The sequence below is a fragment of the Pongo pygmaeus genome, chromosome 15 (assembly GCF_028885625.2).
Source record: "Pongo pygmaeus isolate AG05252 chromosome 15, NHGRI_mPonPyg2-v2.0_pri, whole genome shotgun sequence".
NCBI lineage: Eukaryota > Metazoa > Chordata > Mammalia > Primates > Hominidae > Pongo > Pongo pygmaeus.
Genome location: NC_072388.2, coordinates 55734200 through 55743390, shown reverse-complemented (window position 1 = coordinate 55743390; position 9191 = coordinate 55734200).

The following is a 9191-nucleotide window of genomic DNA, read 5'->3' as shown; positions in this document are numbered from 1 at the left end:
ACTAGGGACAAAAGAACTATTGGCAATGATTGAAATATTTCACAGTGCAGCCGAAGTAGAGGAGAGATATTTCAACTACAAGTAACTACTGTCCCCAGACTTGCATAAGGCACTTTGGGAATTCAAAGCAGAGGAAAATAAGGGATCTGACTTAGAGGACTTGTAGTGAATTGAGGAAATAAAGCCCGCATACATGTGCAAGCACACACACACACACACACACACACACACACAAATTAATAAGAGAATAATTAAAAACAACACATGAATAATAATAATTGCAAGATGGCAAGATTAAAAGCTTATATAGAAATCCATGAGTACAAAGTGCCTTCTGAGAGTGGGAATCGTCAGGAAAAGCCCTCTGAAGTAGTGGGATTTGAGCAGAGCTTGTTAAATGCAATATTTTATGTTGCCTTTCGTTCAACAAACATTTGTGAAGTGCCTCTGTGGGTTGGGTTCCGGGTTCGCAAAAGGCTGGGATGTCAAGATGAACAGGACAAGGTTGGATTCCCAAGTTTTGCTGTTCATTTTGCCGTCAGCCCAGGCTATGTTCTTAAATATATCACGGAATTTTTAGTTCAGTATTTCCAGATCTAGGGACTGATGTTGATTTTCTGGTCACTACAAAAGCAAGAAAAATTAGAAGAACAATTGAGGCTGTTATCCAAGGTGGATCACCACAGCTGATGTGGAAAAGAAAACCCAAAAATTCTGCACTAAAAGGAGCATAACTGAGGTCTCAGGCACACGTGCACTGTGAAAACTTATCTAGCAGTTTGGCCTATTCTGTCAAAAAGTATCCAGGCCAATTATTTGCTGTTTTGCTTATAAGACTTGCTTTATTGAACTTTTTAATTAGTGGAGTAGTTGTTTATACAGATGCAGATTTAAAGGTTTCCTCCAAATTTTCACTGATGTTTTCAATCTCTAGTACTTATAATGTTATATTAAACAATTTTTAAGATTTTTAATTTTTTTCATGGAGGAAGGGTTTGTGTTTTAGCTTTTTGAATTGTCACATTTTAAAAACAAAAATTGCCTATGACACACAGTCCTCCTTTTTCTTCTAGCTGCCGTACCCACCACTGACCACCCTCTGTGAATACATTCTCTGTGTATTTTCTGGCTTCTTTTCCCCAGACGTTTTCTGGTTGCTGCCCCCTCACTTCTCTGGTCTTTTATGATTGCATTTAAATGTTGCTATCTGTCAGAGGTCTTTGCCTAGTTCTACTGATGCATCTACAGTGTATTTCAAAATCCCTACTTAGTTTATTTAGTTTTCTCATATCTCAAAACGAGTGTATCCGAAATTAGCCAGGCCTCGTGGTGCACGCCTGTAGTCCCAGCTACTCTGGAGGCTGAGGCACAAGAATCGCTTGAACCTGGGAGGTAGAGGTTGCAGCGAGCCGAGATTATGCCACTGCACTCCAGCCTGGGCGACAGAGCGAGACCCTGTCTCGAAAAAAAACCCCAAAAAACAACAACAAAAAAACAGTGTATCCAATATGGAATTTACTCTGTTCTCTTCTACACGTGCTTCCTTTTCTACTCACCCTTTCTTTGCCGGTGTTACCATTTTCCAACCTCCCCGCTGAAATGGTACCACATTTTCCAGGTTTTCTGCCTACTTTTCCAATACTTCTTTCTCAGTCTCTTTTGTCAGTCTTCTTCTGCCACTCACTCCCTGAACATGAGTGTTAGCCGGAGTTCTGTCCCAGCTTCTTCTTCCTTGTCATCCCATTTTGTTTTCCACGGTAAGCTCTCTCAAACCTGTGTCTCCAGCCCAGATCCCCAAATCAATGTGTCTAACACTGTATTCATCATTTCTCCCCAGTGCCACCCTCTCCCCACTCACTGCATGTACCTTCTTGTGTATTCAGTGGCTAGAACGAATGGCTAGGCATCCACTCCAGCAATCTGGGAATCACCCTTGACTCCTTCCCTTACTCTCTTCCCACACTCAGTCAGTCCTGTCAATCAGACCTCCTTCGTGTCTCTGGAGCATATAATCTTCTCTCAACCCCTATTACCAGAGCCTTATTTTAGGCCCTCATCAGTTCTTATCTGGATTTCCAAGATATCATCTTGGTTAATACTCATATCAGCCCATTTTCCAGAAGAAAAAAACTGAAGCTTAATGACATTAAGTAATTATTGCTTATGATGACACTTGCTGGTACCAAGATTTGAACACAGGAAGTCCGGCTCTAGGATCCTCACTCTTAAAGCACAAATTATACCAGTTCTCTGTTTTGGGAAAAGGAAGAGGGCAATTAGATGGTATATTCTATTTCTTTGTTACCCAAGTGTGGGCCAGAGACCTGCAACATCACATTATCAGGGACTTTGCTAGAAATGCTAAATCTCAGAGCCACCTAGGCCTCCTGAATCAGAATTTGCATTTAGCAACATGTCCAGGTGTTTCATGTGCTTGTGAAGCACTGCTCTAGTCCAGGTGTGGAGAGTACTGTGTAAGTGCACGTAATTAAACCCAATGCTAGCCTTCAGGCCCCCATTCTTTAATTTCCTCTCAAATAGACTTATCTGTGGTTTGAGGTAAGAATTTTTGTTGTAAGACAGAAGCACTTTTAACCATTGGCAATGCATCTTTCTAACATAGCTCAAGAAAGTTTTGGGGACACATAAGAAGAGAAGTGGGGAACTGGGGTCACAGCTGTGTGATCTGAAGAATATTTGCTCACTCCGGGGTGCCAGCTCCATGTCCCGCCATACCCTGCACTGTTTTCTATCAATGCTAACAGGGGAAGGAATACAATAAAGGCATTTCTAAGAGGGTGGCTAATATGGAGGGGAAATATAGCGCCTCCCATAGGTTTCTTACACTGGCCTGATGACTGAGTCATACTCATTTATAGTCATGAAACAGAAGAGAATAACCAAGACTCGAGTGCACAGTGAGTTGGCAATAGATATAATCATAAGACCCAAGAATTCCTAGCTCTTATTCCCTGGCTCTAGCTATGGGACCACACACGTGAAATCATCTTTTGTACTGATTATTGAGTCCTCCCTTACAAAAATCTTGCCCTGAGACTCCCTGTCTCCATCCCTGAGGCCACGCACGTGGAGGAAATCATGAATGCCACCTCATCTGCTGTGTAGGGGAAAGATTTACTTTCTGTATTTGCACTGACATCTACAGTCTGTGTCTATAGTCTTTGATGCCTCAGAACTATATCCAAAGGCTGCCATTGTCTTACAGCTTATATAAGAAAATCCTTATCTTGGCTTTACAATTAACACAGAAGTGCTACATGGCAATATTGATGAGTTTGGGAAGAGAACCAGAAATCTAGGGAAAATGTGAATGAATCTCTTTTTTCAAAAGGCAGGCTTAGTGAAATTTATACCACTGGATCCAATCCCATTAAAACGGGTTGTAAAAAAATAAAGTTTCCATGCTGCTAAGCTGCTTTTATGTGGCCTTGGCATCTCTGCACGCAGCTTGTATGTTTGGGATGCTTCAATTCCAAGTCAAGCTTGTGCAAAGGTAGACCTCAGATCTGCTGTCTGCACTTAGGCGTCTTCCAAGAGAAACACCCGCCAACTCAATCATTGTCTGACTAAGAGAACCTGGAGTCCTCAGATAGGGAAAAAGGAAAAGTTAAATCAAGCAGTTTCATACATACCTGTGACTCATTGTGAAACCCAAGCTGCAGAAAACTGACAGCAGGAACAGAGGATGCTGACCTAGTTTGCCAGAACAAAGGTAGGATTTACTTTTTGGGTTGTGAATTTTTTTTTCTTTATTAAAACAGAGGAGTTTAATGAACATTAGTTCTTAAGGAAACAGGAGGCAGACAACTGAGGGTGGAGCCGGCTCTCCTTTATCCTCCCTCTTCCCTGCCTGGCCCAGTCACTAGGCCTCAGCTGAAACCTTCAAAACCCTTATCTGCCCACTGAAGTGGCAGACTTCTTTAACCTTTGACCTAAATTGTGTTTGAACTTTCATCTTGAGGAAGCAAAGTTTTAACATTAAGCCACTAAAGACTTCAAAAGCCCTGGATTTATGTCCTGTTCTTCAGCAAGAATCCCAATACCCTTGTCTTTGACCAACAAATAAAGTGGAGCTTGTTCGTCCCAATTCTAGTAGTGATATGCTAGGTGAAGAATAATAATAAAGAGGAGGGTATTTATAGCGCTTGATGCATTTTAATAGATAAGAGCTTCCCAAGAAACAAATCAAAGGAAAGATTTCCCTAAAGTTTTCAAGACTTTTTATTTGGAGTTCTTATTTTTATTCACAGAGTAAATGTGAACATTACTTAAGAAAGACTTTCATTTCTGCCTCTCTGAGAGTATCTAAGGAATTTTAAAGTAAGTCATGTTAATATTTTGGGATCCAAATTGAGAAAGTCCAAAAGTCACAATACAATATCTCACAATCTCTTTAGAGCCAGTTGCATTTGAAAAAACAATGACTATTTTAATGGATCGTCCTTTATATTCTCGCCTAAATTCACAGAGGATTTGCATTTAGCCGTAAACATGCTCAGATGAGGACATGCCTTAAAGAGAATATCTGAAGGGCAAAGTAAGTCTGAGAGGATTAACAGCAGAATAAAACCCAGATTAAATCAGATAACCAAGGAAAAATTAGTAGAAGAACTAGAAACATTTTAATGTCTGTAACAGGGAAACACCAACCTCAGTGCCCTGAAAAAAGAGGGATGCCCAACAGATTTAAATCAAAGGCCAAAACTAACTTTGATTTATATCTGTAACTCTTATGACTTGCTCTTTTTTTTTAAAAAAAATTTTACATTAGTTTTATTTGTCCTGTCAGTTAAAGTAACTGAGGCTGCCAAAACACTGTCATTTCTTATAACTGATTACTCTCCCTTCCCATGGCTGTCATATGTGTCTCAAGTGTATTTGTCTTTGGAATGTTGTTCCTTTATTGCCTTTTGTGGGACATGTCTTGCTCTGGCATTTTTACTGTGGTAGACACATTGCTATATTACAGTAAGCCAAAGGTCATCTACACAGCCATCAATTCTAAGAATAATTTTTTGGTTAATAAAAGTAATTTTCTTAGCTGAGGGCTACTTGCTGTGAGGAGGATTTATATTTGCCAAATCACATTTTCTAGAAAGTGATAGAATGTCAACCATTGAACTATAATTTTCGATGCTATAGTAGTTTGTTAAAAACCAAATTTTCTTTCTTTAATGTGGCTTTTGAATACAGTAAGAAAGTTGAGTGAGGGTAAGTGACATGATGAAGCAAAAACGTGTTTTGGGAAAATGTGTAACAAATGTTATTTGCTTCCTGGCTTAGAAAGCATCTAGGCAGAGAGAACAGAGGGGGTGTGTTGATTAAGAGCAGGAGTTGGAGCTACAGAGATATGGAATGGAAAACTGTCTCAGCCATCTGCAGTCATCCTAGACAACTTAATTAACTTCTCTCAGCTGGGGCTTTTTCATCTGTAAAATGGGCATGGCAATAGTACCTGCCTCCTAGGTTTATTTGGAGAAAGAAATGGGATTTGCACAAAAAGCGTTTGGGTCTGTAAATGTGTATCTGCCAGGCAGGGCTGCTTATACAGCATTGACACACAGCCCCACATTCTCAAGGGCTTAAAACAACTGAGAAGCTCTTGTTGATGCTGATGTCCACTGCAGATTTGTGGGGTGCCAGTGGTCGTCTGCCCATCAAAGTCATTTAGGGATCCAGGCGATGGAGCAGCCACTCCTCAGATTTTGTTGCTTACGTGCAAAGGAGAAGTACAGTCTGCAGTTTTTCTTCCAGCAATTATGAAAAGCTCAGCCTAGAAGTGACACATATCACCTATCATCAAACTTCATTGACCAGAACCAGTCTTATGACCCCACGTACTCACACAGGGCAAGAAGGCGGATGTACCAGAGGCAGAGAGCTGGAAATAGTTGAACAGCACTAATGGAGACCACAAATATTTTTTATACATGCATATGTGGGAGGAGAGAGAGAGAGAGAACCCAATTCACTCTCTTTCTGTAGGTGAAGCAGAGAGAGTTACTCCAGATAAGTGTCCAAGTACCATGATCACAGTCAGGCAACCAGATAGCTGCAGGAGCAGGCGCCACCCCACTGAAATACCCCAGGCAATTTAAGGAAAAATGTGGATCAAAAGGGAGGAGTTTCCCCAACAACAGGGAAGAAGCCCTGCCACCATTCCTACTAGATATTTAGTGGAACAGTATTATTGGAAACATTTTTTTCAGTAAGTCATTGCAGTGCACATACAATATTTGGCAAGAAAGAGTCTGTATGAGTGACCTTATCCATCAGCCAAAACGCCACCTGGGGTGGCAGCTGTTGAGTAATGGGGCACTCAGATGCAGTTGGGGGTTGGGCAAAATCAACATCTGATGTAATACTGGGCGAGTCACTTTAACCCTCTGATCCCCAGTGTCCTCACGTGTTAAGTGGGAATAAGATTAGACTTGGCAGGAGGTTTGGGTCACAGGGAACAGATGAGATTATACTCAGAACTCCGGAAGCATGTTGGAGAGCCACTGGCACAAACAGCCACTCAACAATGTTCATTCATTCATTCACTCCATCAGAGTCACAGATCCTCCCGGTCTGCCCTCTTTAGAAAATGCAACATTCCTTTCAATTCTATTAATGCAGTCATTTTCAGAAATGGAGTTTCCCAAATGAACTCTGCCCAGTTTACGTGGCGATGTGCACAGTATGGCAAAAATGCCAAGGGCCTCAGTAGCAGGCACAGCATGTCTGAGCTTTCAAGGTATCCCTGGGCCCTTGGACACAGGTCAAAGTTGCAGTCCTAACCCAGCTGGTGGGTTGGAACTAGTCAGGGGAGGCCCTAGCTAATTGGCAATGTTGTCAATTAACCAGGGGCTCTGCAGCCCTGCCACAGTCTGAGCCATGGGCACAGCCATTTCCTTGGAGAGGTGTTCGGCTCAGAGAGCCTTGGGCTGCGTGTCAGCTGGACCTGGGTTCTGGTCCTCATTCTGCTGCTGAGTTGCCTTGTTCAAGCAACGTAACCTCTCTGGTCTTCAGTTTCCTTTGGTGTAAAATGTCTGAATCAGGTTGCTGGTTTTCGACGTTCTTTTTCCCATCTTCAGAAATAAAGGAAATCTTGCGGTTCCCAAGTTAAAACAAATACAGGCAGTGCTGCTCTGAGCGCTGAGCTCCAAGGTCTCTCCTGGAAAACTTCAGCTCCCTGTGTTTCCTTCACGCCTCCCTCTGGTGTCTGAAAACCCAAGAACATTCATTTCCTTATGTAGAGACTCAACAAGACTTTATTGGGATGGGAGAGGGAGCTCGCATTCATCCACTGTCCCCTTCACTGTGAATGAATTGGTCGGTTTGCATTTGGTCACCTCTGTAGAATTGGAGGGAGCAAGATACAGAGAGAAAAGAGTAGGCCAGGGGAACAACTGCCCAGGAGTTGGGGCAAGAGGAGAACTGCTTCCCCCCAGGGGTGTCTCACCTGGGTCAGAATCACTCATGATGGCCTCAGGGACCAGGAAGTTATGAGCAAGAGACCCTTGGTGAGGTCTACACACCACAGTTTTGCCTGAAGACGATCCTTATTTTAGAGAGCCAATTTAAAGTAGCAGGAAAGCAAAAGGAATGTTACTGAATTGGTGTCAGAGAGGAGGAGGCATCAGTAAGTATCACTTTGTTCTCTTTGGAGCAGGAGCAGTTCCCTCCATTTTCAACTGCAACTTCCTCTCTTCTTTGCTTTCCTCCCAGAAGTAGCCCATGGAGGCGACCTGCACATGGACTACACGAGGCAACTAACATTTTTTGTACACTTATTTTATATAAACTCTGTGCTTGGCAATCTGCACACATTGTTTAAGTTAGCCATTTGCAACCCTCTGAAGAAGGTTACAGGCTGTTACTCTATCTTCATCCTAACATCTCTAGCTGGGAAAACAGTGTTGGAAATTCAGTTAAGAAAATTCACACAAAGCCAAAAATTTAAACCTCACATATGTCTGACTCTAACTCCTGTGTTTTTAAATCAGTACACTCTCTTCTCTCCCAGATTCCCTCTCTCCATCTTCTCAATTTCATCAGTGCTAGAGAGAAAAATTAACTTAAGGAAAAGAAGAAAGAGAAAAGTGTGGAATTTCTGTTTTATCATCATTTTTGCCACATATTAATACATCTGCTCATGTGTTTTTCCTACCCAAACCCACTTTTGGCTTTGTATTGCCTACAAAGGAAAGTTCATCCTCCTTAGTCTCTGTTTTCCAAAACACATACAGTCTGATACCACATCCTTTCCAGATTTATGCCATGTCATCATGTACAACACCAGCCACCTAACTTCTTGCTTTTTCCCAAACACACACATGCACCGTCATACTTCTGTGCCTTCGCTCATGATGTTCCTTTTGCCTGAAATTCCCTTTCTTTGTTAATTTGTTTGTCAATTCCACATATATCAAGCTCCTACTTATGTACCAGGCCCTGGAGCTAGAAAGGTGAATAAATCCAGGTCTCTAACATTCAGCTTACAGTCTGGTGGGGCACACAAAGAGGTAAAAGGGCAATTATAATACAGTGGGAGTGTGTAAGTTATGACAGCTCACAGGGGAGACCTACCCCAGATTTGGAGGTAGGGAAGCGAGGTTCAGGGAATGATGACTTCTCATAGGAGGTAAATCCTTAGCTGGGACTTGAAAGGTGGGAAGGAGGAAGAGGTTTTCCTAGACGTGCATGAAGGAAGGAGGGAACTGGTGAATATTTGAAACTAATTTAAAACTTCCGAAAGTGGCTTGATTGACAGCAAGTGAGAGGAGGAACAAATGAAGCTGGGAGGGGCTTTTGGGTCATGTTAAAAATTTTTGAATGTTTAAGTTAAGAAAATGGAGAGCTACTGAAGGGTTTTTCTACTTAAGCGGGAAAGCGACATAATCATATTTGCAGCTTTGGGTATACCAGTCTGAAGACAGCTTAGGGAAGACGTCACAGACTTAAATGTTTCCCAGCTTTTGAGTGAAGCTGGCCCAGGGTAAGAAAACACACAGGAAAATTCTTCATTTCTTCAAAGAAAAATGTATTTCCTCCCATTTTTTAAGAAATGTGGGCCTATTGGTTTGTCTTTTATTTTTTCATTTTTAAGAGATTCAATGAATGATTAAAAGAAATATCTCACTTTCCTCTTAGCTGTAAGAGTATAACAGAAAATACTTAGATTA